This window comes from Rhinolophus ferrumequinum, chromosome 15 (assembly GCF_004115265.2).
Source record: "Rhinolophus ferrumequinum isolate MPI-CBG mRhiFer1 chromosome 15, mRhiFer1_v1.p, whole genome shotgun sequence".
Lineage (NCBI taxonomy): Eukaryota > Metazoa > Chordata > Mammalia > Chiroptera > Rhinolophidae > Rhinolophus > Rhinolophus ferrumequinum.
In genome coordinates, this window is record NC_046298.1 from 23195878 (window position 1) to 23207669 (window position 11792).

At 36.5% G+C, this 11792-nt stretch overlaps 1 non-coding gene across 1 annotated transcript; it reads right to left on the reverse strand.

Annotated features, from left to right (window-relative positions):
- Positions 1 to 7874: 7874 nt before the first annotated feature.
- LOC117035652 (U6 spliceosomal RNA) lies at positions 7875 to 7981 on the reverse strand. Its single transcript, XR_004425224.1, has one exon. It is a non-coding gene; the product is annotated as a U6 spliceosomal RNA (small nuclear RNA).
- Between the last annotated feature and the right edge of the window lie 3811 nt (positions 7982 to 11792).

Here is an 11792-nt window from a genome sequence, read left to right on the forward strand (position 1 = left end):
TAATCTATAACCTTGTATGTCAAGCACTTCTACTACAGTATTAAATCTGGAATAAGAAGGCTAAGAACAACAAGAGTAATGCTAATAATTGTAATATCTAATATTTATTGAGTGCCGTCTACCCTTAACATCCATTTTGGAATTATCTCTAGTGAGCTTGAGTTACCGCTGAACTGTGCACTATAACTTGCTTGTGATTAGTTGTTCCATTCACACATTGGATAGTCCTGCATTTAATAAGTTTTCTATAAATGATGCTTGAAGTATTCTCGTGGGAAAAGCTGAAATACTGGCCAAAATACTTTAATGATAAAGCTTATCCTAGGTGAAATAAAGAACCCATTTTAATAGCCCTTTTGAGAAATGTTTAACTTTCTGACACACATGGGGTTTTGAGATGTTTTGTTTTATTTTTATGTCTTTATTATGGTCTAGAAGAATAGATTGGTTTCCAATAATTGCTATACTCCTCTTTCTTCACATTGAAACCCCCCCACGCCTCTCTTTTAAGGTCACAATATTTCTTATAAAATTACTTTTTAGAGAGCATAGAATTAAAGCAACCTAAGGAGACAGTTTTATTTTCTTGCCAGCTAGGAGGAGAGTTCCTTGGAGGAGAGCTTTTCCTATGTTCAGAGTGGCTTCAGCCAGGATCCTTGGTAGCAGAGACTGAGTTTCCAGGGCTGAGATCTACCCACACACAGGTCCCCCAGGTGGAGGAATGCCATTTTACATGAATGATGGTAAATAAGTATGGTTTTCAGTGAAACAAAACCTAGAGGAAGCCAGGTGGAGCTGATGAAACAGGGCTCATATAGGAAAAACGGAGAGGAAAGCTTGTAAATGCTTGGCCAAGGAGGGCATTTAGAGAATTAACTAAGGGGGTTTCAATTATTTTTAGTGAATATTCTCATTCTTCTCCTTATCTAGATATATAATAAAAGCCACATTGCCCAGTGGTGTTTTTGTGTGAGTTTGTCTTTCAGGGAACCTGTAAGAAGGTATAGCCAATACCTGATGTCCACAATCAGAGCTACCGTTTCCCCGAAAATAAGACCTAGCCGGACAGTCAGCTTTAATGCGTCTTTTGGAGCAAAAATTAATATAAGACCCAGTCTTATATTATATTATACTATATAAGACTCGGTCTTATAGTAAAATAAGACCGGGTCTTATATTAATTTTTGCTCCAAAAGATGCATTAAAGCTGACTGTCCAGCTAGGTGTGATTTTCGGGGAAACACTGTAGTAATTTGCACTCACACAGCAAGTAAAATTACTGTAGTCTCTTCTCTCTCAACCTGCATCACAGTTTTTAAATTTCAGCTCTGCCCTTAACAAATCATGTGACCTTGGGCCAAATCTCTAAACTCAAGTTTCTCAATCTGTAATAATTTGGAAGGGGTATTAATATCTGCATAGAGTTTTTCACACATTAAGTTTAAAAATATATGTTTAAATACTCAGGTACATAGGAGATGCTTAATAAGACTGAGTTTCCCTCCCATTCTTCCATCATTCTGCTGGGCTCCATGAGAAAAAACATGATGTAACTCTCCACTGAAAAGATCCCATCAGACTCAGGGCTCAGCTGTAGTGTAAGTGGTAGCTTCCCTCTGTTCTTACTGTTTTGAGAGGGCCTCTTGGTGCCAGTGTGTATTTTTGTTGTTTATACAATCGTGTCTTTCTTTTCTAATAGTACCCAGGCTTTCTAGGTGTCTGTAGTGGTCCCCAGTTTATCTGTTTCTTGAGAAGCTGATCTCATCCTCTGTTCTAGATCCTGGACTCAGAGCTGGATAAAGAATTGAAAACACTGCTCAAGACAATCCAATCACATTGAATCTCTTCTTTAAAAAAAAAAAATCTATTTTTATTTCTAGCTTTATGTACTGTGACAAAAAAAAAAGCCGTAACAGACACCTTGATACATTTATCTTAGATACATGTGTTTTTATTATAATAGGACAGAGTCCCAAAAGTAGTATTGCTTTGTTAAAAATTATGCAAATTTAAAAAATTTTAATACACATTTCCAGATTATTTTCCCTAATTTGTAGCAACTCATACTTAGATGAATCAAGTCTGAGGATGAGTTACCTTATTAGCATTGAGTATTATTACTCTTTAAACTTTGTGTTGATCTCATGGGTAATAAATAAGTTATTATTCCTTTAATTTACAATCATTATTTCTTTAAAAATTGTAGTAAGAACACTTAAGAAAAATTTAAGTGCATAATACAGTATCGTGTAGTATAGGCGCAATGTCGGATAGCAGCAGATCTCCAGAACTCATTCAGATTATACAACCGAAACTCTACAGCTCTTGAACAGCAACCTCCGGTTTCCTCTTCACAGTCCCGGGCAATTGTAATTATACTCTGTTTCTGTGAGTATGACTTGGTATTTCAGGTATCTCATACAGGTGGAATCATGCAGTATTTGTCCTTCTGTAACTGGTTTATCTCACTTAGCGTAATGTCCTTCAGGTTTATCCATTCATCATACATGGCAGGATTTCCTTCTTTTTTTTTCTTTGGTAAGGCTGAATTTATTATTGCTTTTGACGTTGTTCATAAGGAGAATAAGATATCTTGAATTTTGTAGAGTGTTGCAAACTTCGAAAGTAACACTAACTGCCACTTCTACTTTCCCTTTCTATTTTTTAAATTAACAACAATCTTCAATTTAACACAAAAGCACATTTTACTTTATAACTTTACTTTATGTTTTGGTGATTTGGTTGTTTACATGATGTTCCTAAACAAAAGTACACCGGGATATTTTAATTCAGGAAGCACTTTTCTACTATGGTGCAATCTGATGTTTTGTAGGATAATTATGATTCAAATATTCCATTTAATGCAATATATACAATAATGTAATTTAGTCTGTGATGGTTGCTTTTATTTTTTGAGCCTTCTGTTGTTTAAAAATGCACAAAATAAAGGGAAAATCTATATGCATAAATTATACCTAGAGTGTTTTTACAACACTATTTTTTTTCATTTGAATCTATAAAAATTATGTTAGCCTTATGTAGTGACTTCTTTAACAGGAAGATTCTCATTACTGCTTCATTTTTGAAATACTGTTTCCTATAAGCATCTTTCCCTATATTGGACCTGCTACAATAGACTAGAACATCTTTCAGGTGGTAAGAACCGGTGAGTACAGTTTTCCTTTAGCTGTCTTTAGACTTTATGAATGATCAGAAAATAATGCACCTATAGGTCATTTTAGGGCAAAATTGTGAAGCTAATGACCAAATTGTTTCTCTGTGTATCAGTTCATGTCTATTTTTACTAGAAATGAGAATCATAGCTTCTTGAAGAAAAAAAATATAATCATTCTTCACTTAGCTGTACTCATACACTGTGTTTTTTTGGGGTATTTTACAAAGTCACATAAATATTGTTGTGATTAAAAAAAAATTGCTGAAGGATGTATAAACATGCCAAATAATGTAAAAATATGCCATTTTGCCTGGATGGAAAACAGTATTTTTTTTTTTAATTAAGTCTCTATAAATTAATTTATAATTTTCATGTGGTTCCAATAAAACATCTAATTGATATTAAATAGAATTTGACAGGCTGTCTATTTATGAGAACAAACTGGAAATTTGATTCTATTAAGATAAACAGTATATGAAAAACCAGTCCGACAGAGTTAAATGTAAGTGATAACAGGGGAAAAACAATTTTACTGTGTTGACAGGTAAGAGTTACATCTAGGATTGCTAAAAAGAAACATTTCAAATATTTAAGAAGATTATCAATAACCCAGTAAAAATGGACAAAGGATAGGAAAAGACAATTCACAAAAGATGAAACACCAAAGTTCAGCAGATGTATAGACTTCAATCATATATTTTATCATAAAAATTTATTAAATTTTATCCCCACCAAATAGAATGACAGTTAGTTAAAAAATATTGCTAATATTAACTATGGGTAAAAGCATGTATCAGATATTTTGAGTTCTAGTGTGGTTATTAATTGGTATAGCTACTATCGAGGGACGTTTGGTAGCATTAATATTGTTTTAAATGTGCTTGCTGTATAACATTGACATTCTTTATGATGAAAAAGAATCATCCAGCAGTAGGGCATGAAAAAGTAACTAAAGACCAACCATATTATTATGACTAGGAAGAATTACAAAGTATGACATTCTGTCACTGACTGATTTACAAGGTATAATATGAAAAAATATACAAAGTATTGCATTAAAATACAAAAATAAAGTCTGTATCAATATAGGGCAACATGTGCATTCCTATTTGCTACAGAATGTCTTGCAGGTCAGCATCACAGAGATAAACATGGTAAATGAGTCAGGGGAGACTGAGGGGGTGAGTTTGTGGAAAAGAACTAATTTGGTTTACTTACCTTAATTTAAATACTGTCACAGAAATTTGTTAAGATATTAGCTGTGTAATTAAGAATTTATTATTAAGGGAATTCTACTAAAGTGTCTAGTCCAGAATCGAAATAGTCTTGAATACGGCTAGTAACCTAGGGTGTATCTTTTTAGATAAATATAAGAACATTCTTTTGCTTCAGTGAAGCAGTTTGAGGAAGTAGAATGCCATTTGAAGTTTAGAAGACTGGATTGTAGATTTCTAAAGATAAAGTTTCTAATTACAGACTTGATATATCTTGGGATAATTCTAGGCTTTCTATCAAATCAATAAGGAAACAACCCTCCTTTGTGCTATGAGTATTAAGGATTGATTTGCACAACCTCCTTCACACCCTTATGTAATCCCCACTGGATGGATCATGATCCAAATATCTGGGATTAGACAAAGCTGCTATTAAGGGAGACATTATAGAAAAAATGTCATATGCGGAATAAAGTGTATACATAAATGTACCTATCACATGCTCATGAAAAGGGTTGTTTCCCTTCACAAATTTTAAGATTTTCCTGCTGCTCAAAAAAGAAGAAGAGGAAGAAGAAAGATAAGGATGAGGGAAAAGGAGAGAGAAAGGTGTTTATATATTTTTGGGAAAAGGAGAATATGTGGTTATTGGTTTTTATGGATGGAGGCTAAATACTGTCTTGTGAATTTGTATACTGAGGAAAAGAATAAGACGCACCTTTTACAAGTTTCCCTAAAATCATTCTTTAGATATATTTTGGGTGCCTACACATACTGTCCTAGGTGGTGTTGAGATAATTGGGCACACACAGGCAGAGCACCTGTCTTTGTGCTGGTTAACTTCCTGGAGCATAGGCAGACATAAAAGCACTATAAAATGATTATGAGATTTAAAAGCTATGAATAAGTGAATTAAGGGCCCAGACAGAGAATTCAGGTAGAGAAAAGTGCTAACCCCAGTGAAGAGTGGGGAGGGGAAGCACTCTGGGCAAGGGGAACAGAATGTACAAATGCCCTGAGGTGGGAGAAAAGCTTGATTTCTGCAAGGAACTAAAACAAAACTAGTTTGGTGAAACCACTGTGAGCCAGAGTGGGTGGGATGGAGTGGGACCCAGCAGAGGGACTTGGAGAAATAACCTGAACCCACATAGTGCAGAAAATGTAGACCATGGTAGAAAGGTCAATTTTGTTCTAAGTGTAATAGAAACTATTGAAGAATTTGTAATAGTGCTCCAGTTTGGTTTATAAGGATATCACGTTCCTGATTATTGGCAGTGAAAATAATATTTTTTAAAAAGTTATCTTTTAAAATTTTAAAAAAAGATTTTAATTAAAATATAGCTAACATACAGTATCATATTAGTTTCAGGTGTACACCACGGTTACTCAACATTTAACTTATATACCTAAAGAAGTGATCACCCTAAGTCCAGCTACCATCTGACACCATGCCATGCTATCATACTATTATTGACTGTAGTCCCCATGCTGTACATTATAACCCCATGACTTACTTGTTTTATACCTGGAAATTTGACCTCTTATTCCACTTCACCTTCCCCCCCCTTTTAATTTTTCAATTACAATTGACATTCAATATTATTTTATATTAATTTCATGTGTACAGCATAGTGGTTACACATTTACCTATATAATTTAAGAAGTGATCCTTGTGACTACTCTAGTACCCATTTGACCCCATAAATACTCATTACCATATTATTGAATATATTCTCTATGCTGTACTTTACATCCCATGACTATTGTGTACCAAGCAATTTGTACTTCTTAATCCCTTCACCCTTTTAACCTGGCCCCCCAACACTTCTCCCATCTGGCAACCATCAAAATGTTCTCTTTATGAATTTGTTTTGTTTGTTCTTTATTCCTCATATAAGCAAAATCACATTGCCTCTGTCTTTCGCTGTCTTACACTCCACTTAGCACCGTACCTTCTAGGTCCATCCATGCTGCCACAGATGGCAAGAACCCATACCCTTCCCTGGCCGAGCAATTTTCCATTGTATATATGTACCACCTCCTCTTCATCCATTCTTCCATCAACAGACACCGAGGCTTCCTCCACAGGCCATTGTAAACAGTGCTGCAGTGGCCATATGGATGCACATATACCCTCAAAGTAGTGTTTTGGGGTTTCTTCAGATAAATACCCAGAAATGGGAATACTGAGTCCTTCTTTGTTGCTTGTTATAGCTTTTGTTTTAAAGTCCATTTTGTCTGGTATAAGTATTGCTACCCCAGCTTTTTGTTTGTTTGCATTTTTATTAAATATCTTTTCCCCGTTCCTTTACTAATTTCAGTCTCTGTGTGTCTCTCAATGTGAACTGTGCCTCTTGTAGGCAGCATATGTAAGTGTTTTGTTGGCTTATCCATTCAGCCACCCTATCTTTTGTTTGGATCATTTACCCATTTATATTTAAAGTAATTGTTGATAGATATGTAGTTATTACCATTTTATTACTCATGTTTTTGATTTTTTTTTTTTGTCTTAAAGAAGTCCCTCTAAGATTCCTTGTAATTCTGGTTTGGTGGTGATGAACTCCTTTAGCTTTTTCTGGTCTGGGAAGCTCTTTGTCCTTTGATTCTAAATGCTATCTTTGCTGGGTAGAGTAATCTTGGCTGTAGGTCCTTGCTTTTCATCACTTTGAATATTTCCTGCTAATCCTTTCCGGCCTGCAAAGCTTCTGTTGAGAAATCAGCTGGTGGTCTTATTGGGACTCTTTTGTAGGTAACTAACTGCTCTTCTCTTGCTACTTTTAGGATTCTTTGTTTGTTTTTAACCTTCGGCATTTTAATTATGATGTGTCTTAGTATGGGCCTCTTTGAGTTTATCTTGTTTGGGCCTCTCTTCTTCCGAGGGTGTATGTCTATTTCTTTCACCAGGTTAGGGACGTTGTCCGTCTTTATTTCTTTAAATAGGTTTTCAGTTCCTTGATCTATCTTTTCTCCTTCCGGTACTCCTATGATACAAATGTTGGTACACTTGATGTTGTCCCCGAGGCCCCTAAACTATCCTCATTTTTTAAAATTATTTTTTCTTTTTATTGTTCTGACTGGGTGTTTTCTGATATCTTGTTTTCTGAATTGCTTATTCAGTTCTGTTCTTTATGTAATCTACTGTTGATTCCCTCTAATTTATTCTTCGTTTCAGTTATTGTAGTCTTTATTTCTGACTGGTTCTTCCATATGTTTTCTATCTCCATTTTTATGTTTCCTGTCTCTTTGTTGAAGTTCTCCCTGGATCACTGAGCATCCTTTAACCAGTGCTTTCAACTCTGCATCTGGTAGATTGCTTGTCTCCATTTTGTTCAGTTCTTTTTCTGGAGCTTTGTTCTCTTCTTTCATTTATTTGTTTGTTTGTTTGTTTGTTTCAGGTGTACAAAACAATGTAATAGACATTTATCATTTATATCCCTCACACAGTGAAAAACTCCCTCCCCCCATCCACTACCCCTCTGACATTGAAAAATATGGAACGCTTCACGAATTTGCGTGTCATCCTTGTGCAGGGACCATGCTAATCTTCTCTGTATTGTTCCAATTTTAGTATATGTGCTGTTGAAGCGAGCACTGTTCTTTTCTTTTGTTTGGGACATGTTTCTTTGTCTCCCCATTTTGGCTGCCTTTCTGCTCACCCCCCCACTTTTAGGTAGGGCTGCTATATCTCCCATTCTTAGCAGAGTGGCCTAATGTAGTAGGTGTCCTTTGGGGCCCAGTGGCACAGTCTCTCTAGTCACCAGAGCCGTGTGCTGCAGGTGTGTACCATGTGTGCCCTCCTGTTGTAGTTGAGCCTTGGTTGCTGTTTGCATGTTTGTGGGAGGAATTGACCCTTGGGCTGATTGGTTGTGAGGACTGATGTGGACTACAATGGAGGAGCTGTTGGGCAGGGGCTGACCCTATAGAGCAGGATTCGCTTTAGCAGGACTCTGGTGTCTGCCCAGTCTTTCCTATGGGTGTGTCATCCTCAGAGGTGGTCGGATTTAGCTCTGGTTCAGTCCAAAGCTGGCCAGCGAGTGTGCCAGCCTAGAGCCTCCTGGGAGGGACTCCACCACAAGCCAAGTTCAGTCACAGCCTGTGCCCTGCCCCAGGCCACCTAGCACGAGCCACTAAGCAATCTGCATAGGGCTGCCACTCGCGCTTGGCTTGTAGATGCCTCTAGAGACCAAGTGATTAACTGAGGTTGGCCGTTGCTAGTATTAGACCTAGGGTTGCTTAGCAAGAGGTATGGGACACACTAAAGCTAGATGCTGCTTGTTTGTGTTTTGTGTACCTTTGAGAGAATTTAGGAAGGTCTGCAGCATGAACCAAGACAGGCCATTTGTACAGAAAAACCACTGAAAGCACTTGGGTGTGCCTGAAAGTTGGGTGGGGTGGGGTTCTCAGGGAATCACTAGTGCAGGTCAGAGGAACGGTATTAGCCAGGTTGATGGAGAACTCAGATATGGTGGCCTGCGTCTGCATGCTGGTATTGGGGAGGGCTCAACAAAGAAACAGTAGCTTCTGCCAGCACTTCTGTCTGGGAGAAAACTGCCTTTTCAGCCCTCGCCCAGAAGGCAGACAACTCAGTTCCTCCTCGCATGTCCCTGATGCCTTTTGAGCTATTACCCCAATGCCTGAGCTCAGAGCAAGTGAGTTCGCCAGTGAGTAAGTCTGTGCATGGGCCTTTTAAGAGGAGCGCCTGGGACTCCAGCTGCCCTTGTTTTACTCAGCCACAATCTCCTCTTTTCCCAGCCAGAAGTTGTGGGGCCTTCACTCTCCAGTATTGGAACGGCAGGCTGGGAAGCTTGGTGTGGAGCTGGGACCCTTTGATTCTTAGGGGGTGAACTCCACAGCCGTGATATTTCTCTCAATTTTTAATGTCACACACAGATATGGGACCAGCCAGTTTTGCATCTCTGCACCACCTACCAGTCTCGATGTGGCTTCTTCTGTACGTCTTTAGTTGTAGGGTTTTGGTTTGGCTAGACTTCAGGTGATTCTCAATGATGATTGTTCCGTAGATTAGTTGCAATTTTGATGTGGTTATCAGAGGAGGCAAGCACAGTGTTTACTTACTCCAACATCTTGACTGGAAATCTAAAAAAGTTATCTCAATTATACATATTGCTCCAAAAACTGTCTGTTGTTCCATGCATTACAATGTGGTGAATACATTCCTTTATTGAACTAAGGCTGTCCTTATTCACATATACAATTAATATTTTTAGAAACTTGTTTTAAAAGTAAAATTTTAAATTACATTTTTTTTATTGAGGTAGAATGCAACATGAAATCTATCCTCTTAACAAAATTTTAAGTACAGGCAACCCCCCTATAACACGGTTGTTAGGTTCCTAAAAATGCTGTGTTATGCGAATCCGTGTTATATGAAGCAAAGAGCTAGTACAGACAAGAGGGTTAGTTTCCAAAAATTAAAAAAACATACTATTATATTTTGATAATTAAAATATATTTATTAAAGCAATTTTCACCAAAAGTATAACATAGTAATATGTATTAAATGTTTTCTTCGTCATCACTACTAAGCACCATTAACTGAGGGCATTTTCTTTTTGACAAGGTATCTTCATCCTCTGAACTTAATTCTCCATAAACAAAATGGATTTAAAATTCTAATAAATTTTAAAATTCTGATAGTCAAATTCTAATAAATTCTAATAAATTTTAAAATTCTGGTAGTCAAATCTGATACGACATCCATGTTCAAATTAAAAATTTCAATTGAGATATCTTTTGCTCTTAAAAGCTTTTATTATGCTCCGTGTTGTTCAGGGATTTCCCTAATTTCAAATGAGATATTTTTTGTTCTTAAAAGATCTTATTACGTTCCATTTTGTTTGGGGATTTCCCTAATTTTGAATGAGATATCTTTTGCTTTTAAAAGCTCTTATTACGCTCTGTGTTGTTTGGGGGTTTCTCTAATTCTCAAACCGTGTTAGAGTAAAACCGTGTTCTAGGATGCCGTGTTGTGCGAGAATTTTCCCCAATTCTCGAACCGTGATAGAGCAAAACCGTGTTATAGAAGTGCCGTGTTACACGGGGGATACCTGTACATAGTAGAGTACTATTAACTATAGGCACGATGTACAATATCTCTAGAACTTTTTCATCTTACATAACTGAAAATTTATACCCATTGAATAGCAACTCCCCATTTCCCTTTCCCCCCAGCATCTGCCAACCACCATTCTACTCTGGGCTTTTATGAACTTGGCTATTTTAAATACCTTATATAAGTGGAATCGTGCAGTCTTTATCCTTCTGTGACTGGCTATTTTACTTATCATAACGTCTTCCATGTTCATCCAGATTGTCACATATGGCATGATTTTTTTTCTTTTTTAAGGCTGAATAGTATTATACGTACTGATCAGATTTTCTGTATCCATTCACCCAGTGATGGATATTTAGGTTGTTCCCAAATATTTTGAATATTGCTGCCATGAACATGGGAGTGAAGATATTTCTTTAAGATTCCTGATTTCAATTCTTTCAGAAGATTGCCAGATCATGTGGTAGCTATACTTTTAATTTTTGAGGACCCTCCATACCGTTTTCCGTAGTGCCTACACAATTTTACTTTCTTACCAACAATGCACAAGAGTTCCAATTTCTCCACATCCTTGCCAATGATTATCTTTTTCTATTGCTTGGTAATTGCCATCTTAACAGGTCTGAGGCGATATCTTATTGTGCTTTTGATTTGCATTGTCCTGATGATGAAAAAAGATGTTGAACATCTTTCCATATATTTGTTGGCCATTTGTATGTCTTTTTTGGAGAAATGTCTGTTTAAGTCCTTTGCCTATTTAAAACATTTTGTTGTTTTTTAATTTTTTTGCTGTATTTGCCATTTTGTTGTAGGACTTCCTTGTATATTTAGGACATTAACCCCTTATCACATAGACACTTTGTAAATATTTTCTCCCATTCCATAGGTTACCTTTTTAGTCTGTGTGCTTTGTTGTGCAGGAGCTTTTTAGTTTGATGTAGTCCCGCTTGTCTACTTTTGCTTTTAGAATGGTAGTTATATATGTGAATAAGGACTGTTTTAATTCAGTGAAAGAATATGTTCACCACAACGTGGTGAATGGACTAAATGATATAAAGACATGTATAAAAGATGTTTCTAAGAATGCTAGTTGTATGTCTGAATAAGGACAGTTTTAGTTCAGTGAAAGAATATGTTCACCACACTGTGGTGCATGAAATACACTATGTAAAGATGCATGTGTAAAAGATGTTTCTAAGAATCTAGTTGTATATGTGAATCAAGACAGTGTTAACCCTCCCCCGCAAAAAAAACAAACCCAAATATCTTTTTTTTTTAAGGTATACGCTATTGGTAATTAAGAGATTTTTGTCTATTTGTGTTTTTGATT